Source organism: Gymnodraco acuticeps, unplaced genomic scaffold, assembly GCF_902827175.1.
Source record: "Gymnodraco acuticeps unplaced genomic scaffold, fGymAcu1.1, whole genome shotgun sequence".
Taxonomy (NCBI): domain Eukaryota; kingdom Metazoa; phylum Chordata; class Actinopteri; order Perciformes; family Bathydraconidae; genus Gymnodraco; species Gymnodraco acuticeps.
Genome location: NW_022991642.1, coordinates 767387 through 788187, shown reverse-complemented (window position 1 = coordinate 788187; position 20801 = coordinate 767387). Strand labels below are relative to the sequence as shown.

Sequence of the window (20801 nt, the reverse complement as noted above, 5' to 3'; positions counted from 1 at the left end):
GGGACTGACGAGCCTGCCGAGATGTGAGAGGACAGAGAGAGTCCAGAGAGGATGAGAGAGTAGAGAGGAGAGTTTCTGCAGCAGAGTTTGGAGGCAGGAGTTGGAACGAGTCAGATGAAGGGAGGGCTGAGAGCACCGATGAGGCAAAGGTAGAGGGGGAGAGGGAACGAAGGTTACGACGGACAGGTGCAGGATGAGAAGAGATTAGTTTGTTATGTTTGGAAAGGGGTAGAGAGAATGAAATGAAGAAGTGATCGGATGTGTGGAGCGGGTTTACAGAGAGGTTAGAAGTACCGCAGTTCCTTGAGAATATGAGATCAAGGACATTGCCAGCTTTATGAGTTGGTGGGGACGGAGACAGTGAGAAAGCAAAGGCGGTTAACAGAGATGTTAGTTCGCCTATCTTCCCCGTCCGGAGGTTGAAGTCTCCGAGAAGTACAGCGGGAGGGCCAGTTTCAGGGATGTGTGAGAGGAGATGATCTAATTCCTCCAAGAAGTCCCCCAAGGCGCCTGGTGGACGGTAGAGAACAACAATGGTTAATTGTATAGGATGGGTTACTGTGACGGCATGGAATTCAAAGGTGGAAGGAGTGAAGTTAGGTAGCTTGAAGAGGGAAAAGCTCCATTTGGGAGAGAGCAGGAGACCAGTGCCACCTCCTCTGCCAGTGGGTCTGGGTGTATGGGAGAAGGAATATGCTGTGGAGAGAGCTGCTGGGGTGGATGTGTTGAATGGAGTAATCCAGGTCTCAGTGAGAGCAAGGAAATCCAGGGACTGCAGGGAGGCGTAGCCAGAAATGAAGTCAGCCTTAGGAACAGCTGACTGGCAGTTCCACAGGCCACCTGAAACTAGATGTTGGATCTCAGTGGAGCATGTGGGATAGACAAGAGCAGGCCGGTTATAGCGATTAGGAGATACACGGGACCAGTGATAATTGCGAGAAGACACATGAACAGGAATGGATAAAATACACATGATTATAGCATGAGGGGCTAAACAACTAAAGAAAATAAAATAAGACACCAGCGGTAATTAGCTGAATCAGAGTAGGATTTGCCTCCTCTTTGCCTCCCTCGTGACTCCAGCAGGACTCCAATGTCTTTGTCAGTCTTACTCAAGCAGGACTCCAATGTCTTTGTCAGTCTAACTCCAGCAGGACTCCAATGTCTTTGTCAGTCTGACGCTAAAGCTGACGCTCCAGGAAAGAGCTACCTATAATGGACGCCTGATTGCTGAGTTCTCACAGCTGTGGGGCCACGCCCCTCTAATTAGTTAACTCTCTACAGCTGATGGGCGACAGCAGACTGGCCCTGATATTGTAATGCAGGCTTGAGTGCCCACTGCGACCATGTGTAACAGGTTCCCTTGAGCAGATCTGAGATTTAAAATCTCTCAAAAGCGCCGTTTTAGCTACAATAACTACAGAACAATTATACAGAGTAACTACAGAACAATTATACAGAGTATATGCCTGATGTTTATCACCTTAACCTGCTCCTGCTGGTGTCAGATTAAAACTGAAAACAATATAACAATGGCTTTTGTGTTGGAAGTAACGTTTAATATACTCACTGGATGTCCGCAAATGTGTTTTAACTGTCATTCATTTGCATAATATCCATAACAGATTTTAAGTTACAGATTTTAAGTTACAGATTTCTGCCGGTCTGACTTCATCACATGACCTTATGGCCCGGTCTGGATCAAAACTATTCTACAGAAGTTCATTATTTCGGATGACATCGTGTTTAAAGTGGTGCATCTTCCTAAATTAGGTTCAAATTGCCCCACAGCAAACCTAGGCCTTCAGAGATATAAATAAAGTACTGGACGCATTGCCTGGATAGTGGGAGGACTGGATTTAATAAAGCTTAGGTTATTATTTCAGTTTGATTGAAATACTATGAAGGAAGTTATTTACTTTTTATTCTTAGACATTTATTTCACAGGATTAGTAAATTCATATTGGCTTGAACATTAATTCAACAACAACAACAAATATAATATGTTGTTTTGATACTTGCAAAAGCCCAATCTGAGTACTAGCCATAAACAAATAATACAAATATATGAATAATAATAATCATCATCATCATCATTGTGTTAATATTATAAGAAATAATAAAAATGCATAATAGAATATATACAACTGAGAAAGCCTTTCCTTATTAATTCTCACAAATAGAAAATAATTTAAAAAAAAAATTAAAACTATAAAACTCACTGATGTAGTCCCCCCCTCTTCCACTAGGGGGCGCTGCTCCCCTGATCCTCCTGCAGCTGTCAGGCCCTGCTAACTTTGATTAGGGTTTAAATTGGCTGAATTTAATGAACGTTGTCTAATTAGGCAGGATAACAGCTTTAATTGATAAGTAATTATCTGCCACAAATTGTTATTAATTCTCCGGCTCTCTCTCTTATAGTGTACTGACTCTCCTCCACTCTCTCCCCCCCCCCCCCCCCTCTCTCTCTCTCCCCCTCCTCCCCCCTGCAACATTTTGTATTTATGTAAACAAGCAGTAGTAAACAGTTAGGCATATGTTAGGATGGGATATTCCAGAGGGTATCATCAGACTGGCAGTTTATCTGGAATGAGTTCCCTCACTGGCTGATATCTTTGAGCATTAATTGTTTAAACTGTCCTGTCATGTTGGCGGCGTGCCATCCACTGCATGCTGTTAGACTAAGAAGCGCTGCAGGAACAATGACTCTTACAGTGGTTGTTTGAAAGAGAACTGTTCATTGTATAGTAAAAGAGAAAGGGCTTTAATATCTGGGTAATTTTATTTCCTCTAAATGTCTGTATCTACAACAATAAGGATGAATCATGGATTATGTGATTAGTTGAAGTTAAGTGGCTCAGTTTTATTATTTTAGTCGTCATGTCTTTAATTAAAGTTATATATATTGAACTGATAATGTATGTTTAACTAAATGTCTGTATGTGAGGGAATCCTGCAGCTGTGTGATAAACTATTAGTCTAGCAGGAAGGGCCCTCAGATTTTGAGATACCCCTACCCGAAGTAGAACAAATGACAACAATGATTTTTCTTATCTTTAGGGTCTCCCATTAATGAAATTGATTGTTGTCAAATTTTATTTTGGGGGAAAACACTTTTTTTGGTTGTTCTTTAGAACTACCCCAATCCCTGAAAAAGAGCCAAATTAGACCAGGCCGAATGGGAAAGGTGACAGAAAAGCCCATAACTTGAGAATGACCTCTCTTTCCCTCTTCAGATGTGCTGAGGTATGAACCAGGTGGCTGTCCTACATCACCAAATAGTCAGACAATTATTTAACTAAATAAATACTGAACTATAGTCGTGTAAACTTAGCTTTAGTTTAAACGGAAATTGTACTTTTTGGTGATAGGAACATAGGACTCAATCACTTTTCTCTCATTTATCATAAAAACAGAAATCCCTAAAAAATATACCATTACTGAATTGTCTAGGGTGCTATTGAACACTAACCAGTAGGTGCTATTGAACACTAACCAGTAGGTGTATGGAAATATCTGGTACAGTTCTATTGCACATGAGATTTCTTTAGACGTAGGCCTACCTCTTCTCTGAGACAGTCAAACTCAGAATGGGGGATAAGTGGCCCAATAGCCTATAAGTTAAGAATGTTTACTCTGATGGTCATTATATTTGGAGAGGGAAATACCAGGTGGCTGAACTACATCACCAAATAGTCAGAATAAGAGTAACCCAATACAATAAAGTGTATTAGTTCTAAATTGCAAGCCTCTAAAACATAGGTGTAAATAGTACAGGTTTTATTGAAACTGGAACCTTAATTCAAAGTACAGTATACAACTCATCAAATAATTCTGTGAGAGGTCAAGTATATAGATACTAGAATATAATGTTGAATGTCTGGTTCCTCAGAAACGTTAGGGGACACATGTTGACTTTCTGCACAGCAGGTGCAGAGCTCCGTTCAGGGAAGGCCAACAGAGAGGCACTTCCCACTCTCTCCACACTTTGCATCTTTGCAATACAAGTGAGTAATGTCCCAATCTTCTGTAGGTGCTGGGGTTTTGTAAATAGCACTGGTTGAATGGCCCCATCTTTAACAATCCACCCCTTGCCAACAGGACTCCATAACAAGGGTTTGGGTTCGGGCTGTGACACCATATCACTGTCTGAAACATTGCTCTTTACATGTTGTTGAAATGCATCCTCTGTTGGCGGAACATTTTCAGAGGATTCATCTGCTGTTGATGCAATTATGAACCTCAGTTCATCCAAGTTTGTGCACATCAGTCCAATTTTCTTTTTTCCATATAGCAGAAGCGCAAATTCTTTTGCGACTGGCAAAGACTCTTCCAAGCTGGCAGAGTCCAAAATGTGCCAGATCTTTGAGCTCGCTGAGATGGGTCTTGAGTTTGGTGAATGCTGTTGTCTTTCCTATTCTGTAGAAAATACTTGTATTGTACGGTCCTTCTTTCCCTCCTCTTCCTCCTCTTCCTCACTTTCTTCTGACTGCATGTTCAGCCACACTGCCTCCCCTCCTCTCCGCGTCTTCACTTTGGCATGGACAGCCAGGTACTCGAGCATCCTCACACCCAGTTCGGAGGCTCCTTGGGCGGATTGGTGGGCTTCCCGTACTCGCTCGGTGCCCATCACCACCACCACCACCACCACCACTCCCTGTACGAGCTCGCGGGGACACCACCACTCCCTGCACTCCGCAGCCGCCAACCCCTTCTCTATAGACGGATTACTGAACAGATCTTGCTCGGCCTCTGTGGTCAACAACCCGCTGCTGTCGCACGACGGAGGGCAGTTCAAACTCTCAGGTAGGCCTGGCTCTTTTTGCCCCGTCTCGTATTATTAGTATAAGTAGACCCATGCGGAAACAAAGTAAGGCAATATAAAGTGGGTGAATGTAAAAGGTCTGTTTTAAGAATCCGAATTCCTTTATTTTTCCGACAGGGGGAATTTACATTGTAAAGCAAAAGTAAAGATAGAAAAAGAAAACGCTATTAGATAAAAGGCACGCTCATGATATTTTAAATAAAGGCGAAATAAGTCAGATTTGTGCAGACCATAATGTGTTAGGCTTTGAGAAAAGCTGTTTGAACTGGAGTCAGTCTGTAGACAATTATGTTGTTTCAAAGTTTTAGAGCTTGGTGATTTAGAATTTTTTTTTTTTTTTAAGTTTATGTCCAAGCTCATTTGTATGTGCAAGCTCTATGCCTGGCTCTTTTTATCTCATGTGTAATAGATGTGGAAACAATGCAATGTCAAATGAAACTGGCCTGTTTTAAGGCGAAATAAGTCCGTTTTTTGTTGAATTGAAATGCTAAATTAAACATTGTTTAGGCTCCGATTAAAGCTTTAAGAACTATATTGATATTCGCTCTTCTTTTTCTGACTCACCTTTACTCACCGCTGGGTCACCAGACCCTCCTTCCACCAACACACTTACCTCCTTTTCCCCTCTCTCTCCAAGTGAGGTTCTTACCCTCATTACCTCTGCCCGCCCTACCACCTGTCCTCTGGACCCTATCCCTTCAAACCTCCTTCAGACTATCGCTCCTGATATTCTACCGTTTCTCACCCATTTCATCAACACTTCTCTAACTTCTGGTCACTTTCCAAACAGTCTCAAGGAGGCAAGAGTAAACCCTCTCCTAAAGAAACCCACTCTCAACCCGTCTGATGTTATAAACTACAGGCCTGTCTCTCTCCTCCCGTTCCTGTCTAAATCACTTGAACGCGCTGTCTTTAAACAACTCTCCTGTTATCTCAATCAGAACAACCTTCTGGATCTGCACCAGTCTGGTTTCAAGGCAGGTCACTCCACAGAAACTGCTCTCATTGCTGCCACGGAGGAACTGCACACTGCCAAAACTGCATCCCTCTCCTCTGTCATCATCCTGTTGGACCTGTCTGCTGCATTCGACACGGTGAATCATCAGATCCTCCTTCGCACTCTCCAAAAACTTGGAGTTTCAGGCTCTGCACTTTCCCTCCTCACCTCATACCTGAAAGACCGTACCTACAGGGTGACTTGGAGAGGGTCTGAGTCCGACCCTTGTCAATTAACTACAGGGGTCCCTCAGGGCTCTGTTCTTGGTCCCCTCTTCTTCTCCCTGTACACAAACTCGCTCGGATCAGTCATTAGCCCGCATGGTTTTTCTTACCACTGCTACGCTGATGACACCCAATTAATTCTGTCCTTTCCCCGCTCAGAGACCCAGGTCGTCGCACGCATCTCTGCTTGTCTAGCTGACATCTCTCAGTGGATGTCTGCTCATCACCTCAAACTCAACCTTGACAAGACTGAGCTGCTCTTCCTTCCGGGAAAAGATTGTCCCACTCTTGACCTAACAATCAACATCGGCACCTCAGTTGTTTCCCCGACTCAGACTGCAAGGAATCTGGGTGTGACCCTAGACAACAACCTGTCCTTCACTGCAAACATCGCTGCTACAACCCGTTGCTGCAGATACACGCTTTACAACATCAGGAAGATACGTCCCCAGCTGACACAGAAAGCGACTCAGGTTCTGGTCCAGGCTCTCGTCATCTCACGCCTAGACTACTGCAACTCCCTCCTGGCTGGTCTACCTGCATGTGCCATCCGACCTCTGCAGCTCATCCAGAATGCAGCAGCTCGTCTGGTCTTCAACCTTCCTAAATTTTCCCACACTACTCCGCTCCTACGCTCGCTTCACTGGCTTCCGGTAACTGCTAGAATCCACTTCAAGACACTGGTACTTGCTTACCATGCTGCGAATGGATCTGGCCCTTCGTACATCCAGGACATGGTTAAACCGTACACCCCAGCGCGTGCACTATGCTCTGCATCAGCCAAATGACTCGCTGCGCCCTCGCTGCGAGGGGGACCCAAGTTCCCAACGGCGAAAACACGTGGGTTTGCTGTCCTGGCTCCAGGATGGTGGAATGAGCTCCCCATTGACATCAGGACAGCAGATAGCTTGCACATCTTCCGGCGCAAACTGAAAACTCATCTCTTTCGACTCCACTTCGAGCGATAGAACTATTAACGAAGCACTTTTATACTAATAAAGGACTGGCTTTTCTAAAGCCAGTTGAGTAGCACTTGAAATGTTTTTGCTCTATGAAACCTGATGTACTTTTATGATTCTGTTTTCTTCAAGTTGTATTTTGTTGGACGAACGCACTTATTGTAAGTCGCTTTGGATAAAAGCGTCAGCTAAATGCAATGTAATGTAATGTAATGTAACTACAAAGTCAGTCTAGACAATCAGGTTGTTTCAAAGTTTTGAAGCTAATGATACCTGTAATAGGCCTATAATGATACCTTGAGGTTTGTGTTACATTTGAGTTAAAATGTTTTATCATATCAACATAACAGTTTAAACTCAAATTAAACACATTAACAGCCTTCAAAGCATATTTTAATGTCTATTTGCATGTTAATTGCATCAGTTATGACTTCAAGAAAAGGCCTTCCTTTGTTTTTTAACGTATACCTTTTTCATTTCAATATAATCACTGCATTCCAGAGGCAATATTGTATATTTACTCACTTTTTACAGATCAAAAACATGTGATATAAATTAAATCATATAGTACTGTATTTACTAATATATATATACCAACCAGTATTTTAAAAAAAAATATTAAAAAAGTGCCATCATATTGACAAATGAACATGCTCTTCCATGTATTTGTTATTGACAGGATAATATCAATGGCAATGTAATACAGGGAACAGCGCCATTCTGCATACTGTACTTTTGATACTTTAAGTACATTTAGCTGATAATACTTCTATTCTTTTACTTAAGAAACACTTTGAATGAAGGACTTTCAATTGCATTGAACACAGGGACAGGAAGCAACAGACAAGACAGGACAAAATAAAACACAGACAGATCGTGACAACTAATTGAGGCATTAGTGAACCTAATACAGCTGATTGTAACAGTTCCCCCCCAGCAGCGGTCACATGACCCCATCTCAATTCCCAGCGGCCTTCAAATTATGGCCTGCTTCTTTTGTGGAACCTCACAACCTCTTCATCCTGAAATATATTTGACAAAGAGAGGTTAAATGTTTAACACTCACACTGGTTCAAGACTTTATCATTTGTGATTCAACAACTTCTACCTGCATTGCCTTTTCCTCCCGTCGCCTCTTGCAGTCTTGCGACCTCTCTTGTTCAGACCTTGGTGAATGAAGGACAAACATTAAAAACATTCATTAAAAATGATATAGTCTGGTTACAGTGCAACAAATAGTTTCAAGAATGCAAATGTAAATTGTAAAATTAAAGGAACATATGGCATGGGAACGTTTTTGAGGAGAACTAGGGTTACCAGTGCCTAATTTGCTGCATGTTTGTCTTGGAATATAAAAAGCACACAACCAGATGGGTCAACAACATATGTCCTGAAAAGTCTTGTATCCACAAGTGATATCAATGAAAAACTGAAATATGAAACCCTTATTTATACATACCTCATTGAAATCAAATTGGGCTCTTGCCACAATCTAAATTGTGTACTGTAAATAAAGAAATAGTTATTATGTTAGGTTGTTGTGATGCTATGGTGTTCATTGACAAATAATATTCCTCCGTGAATGTTGTTTTGGATATAAATAAATCACAGCATGTCTCAAACTATGAGCAATAATGGAGTGCATAGCATGCTGAAAGCATTATACATCTGTATACATTATTATAAACAGAAAAATAGGACTACTATATGTATACTGTATATCCAGTGTCTTACCATCAAAACAAACACCCCACAGTTGTTGGAGAACCCTTGTCTTGGTAGGCCCTGTAGTGTGAAAAGTCAAAAGTGTCAAAAATGACAATTACATCATACTCTTCAGTAGAATAATTTTATCATATCTAACCTGGACATCATCCACACCAAGACTTGCCCAAGGCCCTCCAGACCTCTTTTTGTTTCCCGTTTCGCTTGTGTGAGCAAACGGCTGATTATCAATAAATGCTCGTTATCAAGCACCGGTTATTGCGTGTATTCTTTCATGTTGCGGGTCTCAGCACGAGCCACTACCGCGGAGTAGAGGTTGGGGCCGTAACAACATGTCCAAGACACTGTGAAATGTACTTTGCACTTCAATGGAGTAATAAAAAGTTAAAATGGGCATTTTCTTTGTTTTTCTTTGTTGATTGAGCTGATTGAATTGTGTAGCTATGGTAAAATCCCAGTTAACTATTCAAATGTACAATATATTATCGTAAATTACTGGCTACTTTGTTGCATTACTTCTACAGTAATAGTGTGAAAATACAGGTAATTACTGTAATGTATGTACAGCAAGGTAACATAATACCACAGCTCTGTATCACAGTAATTATCACAGTAATTTCATGGGCATGGCAACTGTAAAGTTAAAGTATTTAGTTGTACTTTTATTCTAAATTACTGTGAAATATCTACACTAAATTACTGTGAAATATTTACAGTCAATTACTGTGAAATCCATGCAACTAGTAGCCATTAATTTACTGTAATTTTACAGCCAAACATTTTACAGTGTACTTAATGAATCATACTGGGAAAGAACATACTAAATAATATATATAATTCAAATAAATAAATAAACGTAATGGTTGTGTTCATATTTTTCGTATGTATTCTTCTACCACCCATCAATTTATTTGGGATCGATGGTGAGATTTGATGGTTCTAATCTTAGTAATTTCCCTCCCAAATTATCTCCCCTCTCCTCTCAGGGGCCCGGACCCCAGCAAGGTGATCCAGCAGCTCCTGGCGCTGCGCATCGACCAGCAGCTCCACATCTTCAACTCCCTGAAGGCTCACCTGGCGGAGAAGGGTTTCCTGCCGGCGGTGGAGGATGTCATGGCCTAGACCCCCTCACCCACTGTGGCTCACCCTGAGGGGGAGGAGAGAGAGGAGGGCAGCACCCTGAGGACCCCCTGCTGACCCGGGACACTGGCAGTGATTTGTGTGTGAGCGAAAAACACATCAGAGAAAAAAGAAAAACTACAAAAAACTCCAGCTTTTGTTCATTCCACGTCATTTGGTTTGGGAGTCCAGTGTTTGTGAGTTACTTTACTGTTACACATTTTTGTTATAGACGACTTGTATTACCACTGTTGGTCAGATAGACATTTCTACCTGGATATCCTCTATATACCTATTAATGTGTGTTTTTCAGTTTGAATGCACTGCTCTCAACACTCACTGTACTGTATTGTTACCGCCCCTCCTCCTCCACAGATTCTAAGTTGTTCTGTCGTGATTGTTTATATTTATACATAGATATTTTTTATGTTTGTTCTATTATATCTAAATGTCGTGTTTTATTCAGACTGAATTCACCTTTGCCATTCGCCACGTGCATTTATATGCGAGTTTGTGTCGGTGCCATTCATCATTTCATAAAAGAGCCATTGACATCATTTCATCATGTATTAACTAATGCTGTCAAAATTATCGCGTTAACGGAGGTAATTAATTTTTTTAATTAATTGCGTTAAAATATTTAATGCATTTAACACATGTCCAGAATAGCCCGCCCCATACATCCCACCAGTGGCAGCGCCAGGGTATGGCTGGGGTAGGCTACACCCATACCAAGAAATGGCTTAGCCCCACCATGAAAAATGAGGTTAAAGTAAGCAAAATAAAGTCTGCCAACTCGCGGAGTAAATTGCACAGACAGCAATTAGTAAGATTGATTTCAGTATCCACTTGTCTGGAAATACCGAAGACTAGAAACGGTTTTGTAGAACATCTTTGATAATGTCTTCTGGCCAATCAGAATCAAGATAACGGCGTGGTGTTGTTGCAGGAAGTCCCGACGGAGAATACTTTGCATTTGCGTACCGACATACTTGTGAAGCTTTTCCAGAAGGCGGTTAGATCACCGGACGACAGAGTCGGTCTCCGTGTGCACAGACAGGGCTGCTGTTAACGTCGGTCTGTACAACGGAATTGTGCCAAAACTACGCCAACCGGCTGCGGAGGGAGACTCCCCCCCTTCACTGGAGAACTGCGCTAAAACAGCTGATCACAATGTTCACACTCTGTGGTCACGAAGTATTCCACTAGCACCCCCCCCCCCCCCTGTCGACTTTTCCGAAGTACTCCCCCTTTGATAGAAATCAACACGTAATGAATTAAGACCCCACGGTTTGATGATTGATAGGTGCTCTCTTTCATTTTGACACACAGAAAAATGTTATAATAAACATAGATACTGTATGTTAAATGGATATATCCGCCATCTTTCCATTCCCTCAACAATATAGGCTACATAAAGAAATGGCATATTTTGGACATAGTTCGAATGGTGATTAATCATGATTAATTAATTTTTAAGCTGTGATTAATCTGATTAAAAATGTTAATCGTTTGACAGCCCTAGTATTAACACAAAATAATGTCCAGAGAAGAACAGCTAAGTTACCCTGAAGCAGAGTCCTGCACCGGTCTGATTTTCAAGACCCGCTCCCGCCACGCACCCGCGACATGCAATACCGAACCCGCCCCGCTACCCGCACATATTGCCAATTAGTTCTGCAACCCGACCCGCATATGAGCAGTGAAAACGTGCAATTATTAACACACGCAGTTGCATATTTGTCTCAAAAAGCGTGGGATGTTGGTTATTTTCTCCATCTAGGAACCAAAAGCCTCCCAGACCTTGGATTTTGCTCTTATGGAAGTGTTATTGAAAATGCTGTATTCTCCGCTAGAGCTTCACCTCAGCCATTTTGAATGTGGCACGCTCAGCAGCAGATTGATGCGCTGCAGAGGTTATGATTATGCGCGGTCCCGCGGGGGAGAGGTCTGAGGATTTTAACATTAAACTAAATTATTATTATTTTAATATATTTACTATGCAACACCCGCGACCCGACCCGCATCATCTTTGTTTTACCCAGAACCGAACCCGGAAAAAAGCGTTTGAGAAAATATCACCCGCGAATCACTTTTTTTGCGGGTCACCCGTCGGGTACCCGATGCAGGACTCTGCCTGAAGTGTTTGACAGGATCAGTTACAGATACTATCTTCCATACAAGAATAGTGTTTTATTTTGAAGGCCAGTGCGACTGACACCATTCCTCACTTATTCTGACAATGTACTTAACCCCAAATAAAAGAACCCAATAAAAAGAGTTGTTAAATAATAGCGAAGTCACGTTGTAATAACAATAACTCATCTCTCTCGAGTTTTATTTTTGAGCTTTGCCAAAAGCCACTGTGTCAAGTGTCCTACTTGGATTGCCGTCCGGAGTTGTCCAATATGGCGGACCATCTCGCACATGCGCAGTACAGATCGGGCAGGGGGACAGATCGGGTAGGGACAAGGATCAAGGAGGACGGACCGGAAGAAGGAAGTGAAGTCGGAGACACGTTGTAGAAAACTCAGAGAGAATCGGAAAACATCGAAAACATACAGAAACGATAGCATTGGACTGTTATTTTGGCGGATTTGCATAAACTGTACATTGACTTTATCATCATGTCAACCAGCTCAGATGGTAACCAAAGAAACAATATGGAATGGAAGGTATCCAAAGCCGTGAGGAATAAAAGGGCTTTGAGAGAAAGAGATAGCTCAGCAAAAGCGCAAAGTTGGTCGGATTGGTCGGGTGAAGCAGACAAGGCTAGCCTAAACAAAAAATAGCAGAACTTAAAATAGCTTTACAAGGTACCAGATACTCAGCACCAGGACAAGACCAGTTATGCTATGCCATGTTCCGGCAGTTACCTGTGGAAACATTCTAATTAGTCCTGAGACTATTTAATAAAATCTGGAGAAACAGAGTCTTGCCAAGGAGTTGGAAAACGGCAGTCATATTGCCATTTAATAAGCCAGGGAAGGATCCTTCTAATCCCAATAACTACAGACCCATAGCATTAACATCACACTTGTGTAAATTGATGGAGAAGATGATAGTGCATAGACTATCACACGTCTTAGAACAAAGAGGGTTAATGAGTAATTTCCAGAGTGGTTTTCGTAAAGGAAGATCCACAATAGATGCTTTGGTTAGAGCACATATGTCAAACTCAAGGCACGGGGGCCAAATCAGATTTAATTTCGGCTCGCAGGATCATTTCTAATTACTATTAGATCTGGCCCGCCGGTATATTGCACGCACACCTTCACTCCATCCTGAGGGTTTCCTCAGCTAGGAGCCTGAGCCCAAACATTGATGAACCAACCCAGTCTCACAAAAAAACGTGTAATAACTAAGTAGGACGTAGTATTTAAATATAAAATAACGTATCTATGCCACAATTTTAGATGCGGATTTTGTTAAACTAATAAGTTTGCGCTGTGGACCAACATTATACATTGACGGGGAAGGAGGTAGCAATAAAGATAACACCATTAAACTGTTACACAACATAACATAAATAATATCGATAGCAGTGTCCCTAGCAACCACCTTGGTAACAATGAAAACGTTGTATAGACACAATTTCCTGAAGTAATCTTCGTAATAACTAGCAAACTAAAGATCATGTACATCCACTGCACACATAATCTGAAATAACAACTCATATTTCTCGCATCAAATGACATCAAAACGCATTTTAATGGCCAAACTAACTTTAAAATAGGCATTTTACACCCAGAATAAAACGAAGTTCGGCCAAGTTTCTTTTTTCTGCAGGGAGAAATGTGAAGATCACGTGACATAGACGCAAGCCATTGGAATGAATGGTGAAAAAAAACGTAGGGATCTTACAATTTCAGAGGCGTTTTTGTAGAAATACTACATCCTACGTTGTGGACCAACGTAGTTATTACACATTTTTTTATGAGACTGGGTTGGATGAACTTGCACCCAAGATGAGATGCCAAGTATCTGGCTTGAGCATCACAGAGCAGAACACTGAGTTTCAATGGATGTTTCCTTCTGCACTTTTTCTCTCACAACAGCAGGGCATGTTTGGTATTTTCTTTGAGAGAAATAGTTTTGTTGAAGCTGTTGTTGGCCTGTGGGAAAATGTAATCAAAAGAAATGACTCCGGAAAAGCTGCAGATAGAGCCATAATAAATGAATGCAACTGATTATTTAATGTTGTTTTTATAGGCAATCATTTAAGCTTTGTTAGTACCAGGTTTAATATGTGCAATAAGTTAATTTTAATAAGTTTTGCAATAAACATTGAACCAGTCCGGCCCTCGACCCACTGTGTATTTGAGTTTGACACCCATGGGTTAGAGTAAGCAACAAGGTGAAATAGACCCTGCAAATGAAAGAGGTTATGGCAATAGTATATTTTGACATTGAAAAGGCTTATGACTCTATGTGGAGGGATGGGTTACTCATCAGATTAAGTGAAATGGGTATTGGAGGGAGAATGTTTAACTGGATCATGGCTTTTTTATCAAACAAGAAATTCAGAGTTCAAGTAGGGGCAGAGGTTTTGAAAGAGTTCAGTATGGAAAATAATATTCCCCAAGGGAGTTCAATCAGCCCGATATTATTTAACATTATGATAAATGATATATTCAGTCATTTGGACGGATGCATCAAATCTGCGCTGTATACAGATGACGGGGCCATATGGGTAAGGGGAAGACATTTTCCATATGTGTTTGAGAAGATATGCAAAGCTATAAAGAAAGTGGAGAAGTGGTCATACAAATGAAGCTCAGCATAAGTTCAACCAGGAAGACCTTCTTTACTCATCGATCTCAAAAAGAACGTCTGATCAATTATCAGTGTAGCAGAAATGCTGTCAGTAACAATAGGATTACAGTGGGTTGAAGAGGTCAAACCAGATAGAGTGGTGATATGCACATGTAGCAGGATGAGCAGTAAATAGTGTTGTCAGGCATATTCTTTTTGGCCTATCACCGCCAGGGGGCACCCTATAAAGGGGCAGAGGCTTCTAGCTGTCGGCCTCTTGTTCGCTGGGGCCCAGACCTACTGTACCCACTTCCGTTCTTGCCGTGTTTTGCTTCCGCTACCGGCGTAGGTATGTTGTTGGAGAATAGCTGGCTTCAGGTAAAGTTTCGCAATTCTCTATCATGTTTTGTATAGCGGAGGGTCTTCCTGGCGATGCCCGTCAAGTAGCCGTAACGTAGAGAGCATGAAACTCTCTCCTCTCTGCCTGATCGGTATGCACAGCGATTTGTTCAGTCCATTCACCACACCTTTCCTGAACATTAATATTATACTTGTGTGTTTATTGTTAATCTAGGGCCAAACTAAGGCTTTAAAGAACCGCTGCTGTTTTGCTGCACCGAAAAGAGACGGGTTTCTGATGCTGGGTCATCTCCCGTACTGCTGATCCTGTGTGCTGCTAAGTGCTAGTTAATTGTCTGCGTCTGGCTATCGTGTCTGGTCCGGTTTGGCATTGCTTACGGCAGTATCATCACCTGCCCTACCGATCCTGTGCTGCTGGACGCTACTTAAATTGTTCGCTTTTGGCTACTGTGGTTGGGCCGGTTTAGCGTGGCCTACTCTGTACTATAGGTCCGCTCCCCTAGTGAGATTTTAGTGACTGGACTGCTGGGCTAACTCCTTCTGTTTAGTTATTCTTTCCTTCACCAATTTAAACTATTGTTTACTTTGTTATTTTTCATTAATAGCTTATTTTTGTTTATTCCTATTTTCTTTTGTTTTCTTTTGGCTTATTTTATACTTAATTAGTGTCGGTATATCTTTGGTCAATTCATTGTTTGTTTAGATGATAACGGTTTTGGTTTAGGTTTTCTTTCTTTGCTTTTTGCAAAGTTTTGTTTATGCCGCATGATTGCCCGTATGGCTGCGGCTAATTTTGGTTTATTTCATTTTGAGTCATTCTGTGTTTTTGTCTCCCACTTATTGTGTTTTCCCTTGTTTTCCTATTTTAGTTACTGAGAGCTGAAGGTGGTGGTGTTGGTGTCCGAGGTGGTGGCTTCCCCCTTTCCGTGTCCTGTGCTTCCCCCGGGTTTTTGAATCTTTTCTCCGTGTGATTGTGTGAGTGGGGAACACGTGTGACCGGGGTGACTTAAGTTTGTTTTTGTGGGATCCCTCTACTCATTCGTTGACCTTCTCCCCCACTGGTAAGCCTCAGCCCACTTGTTCGTTCTCCCTTTTGGATATAGCCCTGTGTGACTGTTTTTATAAATTGTATTTTTACTATTGTATACAAATAAACTGTTCTATTTTTGATAATTGGACCACGTCTCTTGTTCCATGAGTAACCGAACCTGTGTGTCCTAGTGACTTAAAATTGTCACATTTCCTGTGAAATTCCCGGGGTGGCGTTGTCGGACTTAGCGGTTTAACCAAACTGTTAAATTAATATATTTATTCTGCGGCCACTGCTACACACAGATTCATTATCCATATTAAAAAGCATACAGCCAACAACAACTGTTAGAGAAGACATTCTCATAGAACTTAATCATAGCTTGTTAAGACTTCATTGTATTGTCATACCTTCATCTCCTCTCGTCTGGACTACTGCAATGGAGTTCTGTTCGGGGTCACCAGCAAAGCCCTGGGCAGGCTCCAGTACGTCCAGAACTCTGCAGCCAGGCTCCTCACCCGCACTAAGCCCTGGCAACACATCACCCCTACCCTCATCCACTTTAACTGGCTCCCGGTCAAGTCACGCATCCAGTACAAACTCCTCCTGCTAACTTACAAATCTCTCCACTCCCTAGCCCCTCCATACATCTCTGACCTCCTTCAGCCCTACACCCCCTCTCGTCACCTGCGGTCCTCCGACAAAGGGCTGCTCTCCATCCAGCGCTCCAAGCTGAAAACATTTGGCAACAGAGCCTTCAGTGTTGCAGCCCCCACCCTCTGGAATTCTCTCCCCTCTGCAATCAGGAATGCAGACACCTTCCAAAAACACCTCAAACACCATCTGTTCACTCAGGCCTTTGGCCTCAACTAATATGCAGTACCCAGCAACCTGTTCCTGTTTTGTTTTCTTCAGCCTATGTATCTGTATGATTATTATTCCTTTTTTTGTTGTTACTTCCCATTGTAAAGCATCCTTGGGTTTCGTGAAAGGCGCTATATAAATTGAAATTATTATTATACTGATATTCTGTACAAACTGTGAAGTCTACTGAGACAAATATAACATTGTGATATTGGGCTATATAAATATTGATTGATTGATTGACTTCACAGAGGCGGTATAGATCTTCAGTTCTGTTGGGTGCCTGCATATGAGGGGGTGAAAGGGAACAAGTGTGATGATAAATTAGCAAAAAGTGCAGTACAAAAGGAAATAACATTACCAGTTCAACTTGGAAAAGGAGAAGGAAAAGCAATAATTAAGAAGAAAGGGATGGAGATCTGGAAGAAAAGGTGGGAGAACGACCAGAAAGGCAAAGAGTATCACAATTAATATTTATAAAGAAAGAAACAGAAGGGAGGAAATCATGATAGCTAGACTCAGACTAAATCACACAGTATTGAATGGTACACTGTATGTCATGGGGAAAAGTGACGGTGACAAGTGTAGGAACTGTGGAGTTAAACAAAACGTAGAACATATCTTATTACATTGTGACATCTATAAAGCTGAAAGACAAAAACTAAAGGATATAGTTATGGAGGCAGAGAGGGAGTGGAGTGTGGTTGGTATGTTGGGAACAGAAGGAGAGGGAGTAGAGCTACCAGAAAGGTACTGTTTACCTTTCTGAGGGAAACTGGGGTAGGAAAAATAATTTAACATTAGGTTAGAATTGATCATGGATGATTGTTTTGTTTTGTTTTATTTATTTAATGGTTTCTTATTTTTATTTGTATTATTTTGTTTTATTAAAGATGGAAAGACATGATGATTCACACTCATGTACAGTAGGTGGCGGTATGCAACTAAAAGCTGTTTGCGATCCGCCATTAAAAAAGAGAAGAAGAAGAAGAATCTCTTTCTAACCTGGATCCATGTGGTATCTCGTCGCTACGGTTCTCTCTCTCTGTGTTCCCGATAAAGTGTGTGTGAGCTCCAGCACTACTGATCCATCATCTGTGTGCCTGGATAAACCTCCGAATGGACTCTGTGCTCTTTTTTCTGGAGCGTTTACCTCGGACTATAGGAGCTAGCTTAGCATGCTAGCTGGAAACACGTTAGCAACACTAGTCACATTGAGAGTTTGATGGAGAGAGAAACAGTGTGTTTAATGGAGTTTGCAGGAAAAGGTGATCTAGTAAACATGAGTAAAGTCCAAATGCTGCTGTCGTTGAAGAAGCAGCGACTCACTGCTGCTGCTGAAGAGATATTTGCTCTGTTTGAAAAAACGATAGCAGAACTCGAGGAGGAGCTGTCTCTTTCCAAAGAGGAGAACGAGAGACTCCAGAAACGTCTGGACGCTGTTTTACAGCCTGAGCTTCGGATACACAGAGCAGGTATGTTCCCTTTACTCTTAATTAACACTTTAAACCAGGGGTGTCCAAACTACGGCCAGGGGGCCAATGCGGTCCGTTGGCCATTTTGAATTGACCCTCAGCTAATTCAAAAAGTATAATGAAATATGGCCCACAAATAAAACTTGTGCTTTTCTTATATTGTAGGCCTACTTCTTAAATATATATGTACTGAAGTCAAGTGTTACAGCAGAAGGTTTAATACAGCGTATTTCTGGTAGATTCATTTTATTATGTCACCTGATAAGAAGTGTGTTTTTATATATGTGGGTACTTAATTACTTTGTATTTAATTGTAGCAGTTTATATGAACAAGAAGCTGGAGATATGAGAAGTGAAAACTTTTGTATTTGGAGTAAGATGTGAGCCAAGGGGATGTCCTTATTTGGAGACAGCTTAGATCTCTGGAATGCTGCATATGTGTGGGTTCATTGTAGTGGCTATATATATGCTGGATGTCCTTATTTGCACACAGCTCAAGCCTCTGGAATGCTGCATATGTGTGGGTTCATTGTAGTGGCTATATATATGCTGGATGTCCTTATTTGCACACAGCTCAAGCCTCTGGAATGCTGCATATATGTGGGTTCATTGTAGTGGCTATATATATGCTGGATGTCCTTGTTTGCACACAGCTCAAGCCTCTGGAATACTGCATATGTTTGTGTTCATTGTAGCGGCTATATATATGCTGGACATCCTTGTTCACACACACACACACACACACACACACACACACATACACATACACATACACATACACATACACATACACATACACATACACATATACATATACATATACATACACATACACACCAGACAGAGTCAACAACTGCTGACTCATTGCCTAGAGTCCCACCCAGAAGTGAAACTGGCCAATGGAGAACTACCAGCTCACGGTCTAGGGCTCGCCCAGAAGTGGAATTTGAGGAGGAGCAACCAACACAAATCCTCCCACATAATTTGTATTTAAGCTGTCCCTATGTTCATAATCGGGGCTCTCTTCCTGACTGGCTGTCGTGGTACGTATATCACACGGTGGTAGGAATTGAGCCCGGAGCACTCTGTATTTGGTACTGTTGCAGAGTGTTCTGTATTGTGTATTGTTGTCTTTTACCATTAAAACAGATGAACCTTTATTTCTGGTGCTTTGAATTCCTTCTTTTATAATCTGACCAGCTCATCAAAGGACACGCGGAGCCGAGGTGGGTTTCAGACCACGCTTTGCTCCAACAGTACACATATATTACACAGTAGTATTAATGTATTAATTATTATGGGACATAATTCACTGTGGTATTATTGTGTGTTGCAACACGGACCAGTGAGTGAAGGTTGTCATACTAGCTTGACATATAGTAGCAAGCAGATGCACTTACCTTGTCTTCATGCTAATGGAAAATAAAGTTCCATACTGAACACTCCGCCTCTGACTCCCTTTCATCGGCTCTACACTGGTGACCCTGACGTTTTCGTGATTCCGAAGACTTAATGAACATGGCTGATCGCGATGTTTATATTAAACTGCCGGAGTTTTGGGAGCATGCCGCTGCAGCGTAGTTCGCACACGTGGAGGCAAACTTTGCCTGCCGACAGGTCCGTGACGGGGATCTGAAATATTTTCACGTGGTAGCAGCGCTGGGGAGCTCCACGTCGTCCAGGTTGGTTGGATTTATTGCAGATCCCCCAAGCCATGGCAAATTTGAGGCGATTAAGGCCCTTCTCCTTAAGACATTTAGCTTATCTGCTAAGGAGAGGGCCCGCCAGATTCTTGACATTCAAGGCCTAGGAGACAGCAAGCCATCTCAGCTCATGGAGAAAATGCTGAATCTGCTGGCGGGGGAGGATCCCCAGATTTAGTTTAAGGAGACGTTCCTGCGGCACTTGCCTTCCCGGGTTCAGACGGCGCTAGCCAGCACGTCCATTACTGAACCCTGCGCCTTGGCTGAAGAGGCCGACCGTTTTTTCCTGTCTACCCAGCAGACCTGTGCAGAGGCGTGAGCTGTGACGCTCAGTGCCCCCTCACCAGTTAAGAAGGCTTTGGGGGGGCTGGCCGCGACGGTGCCAAGCCGGCGTGGGGACACAGGAGTGTTTTTACCATGCGCGGTTCGGGAACAGGGCGAAGAAGTGCATCGCTCCCTGCAGTTACAAACCTCCGGGAAACGGGAGAGCCAGCGCTCAGTAGTGGCCCTGAGCGTTGGCGGCATGAACAGGCTTCTCTTCGTTAGCGACAGTGTCTCAGGAAGCTTGTTTCTTTGTGACACGGACGCTCAACGGAGTGTGGTTCCTGCGTCGAGGGAGGACGTCGTTCGAGGGGGACACGGACCGCGGTTGACGACGGCTAATGGCGGCCCCATCCGCACGTACGGCCTATGTGTTTGTGTATTGGAGGACAGCGGTTCAGCTGGGATTTTGTGACTCAGACATTTATTTTCCCCTCCTCGGGG

The 20801-nt window shown here is 42.4% G+C and overlaps 1 pseudogene; it reads right to left on the bottom strand.

Moving 5' to 3' along the window:
- Window positions 1-20801, bottom strand: part of LOC117534283 — an 865641-nt pseudogene that overhangs the window by 645866 nt on the left and 198974 nt on the right.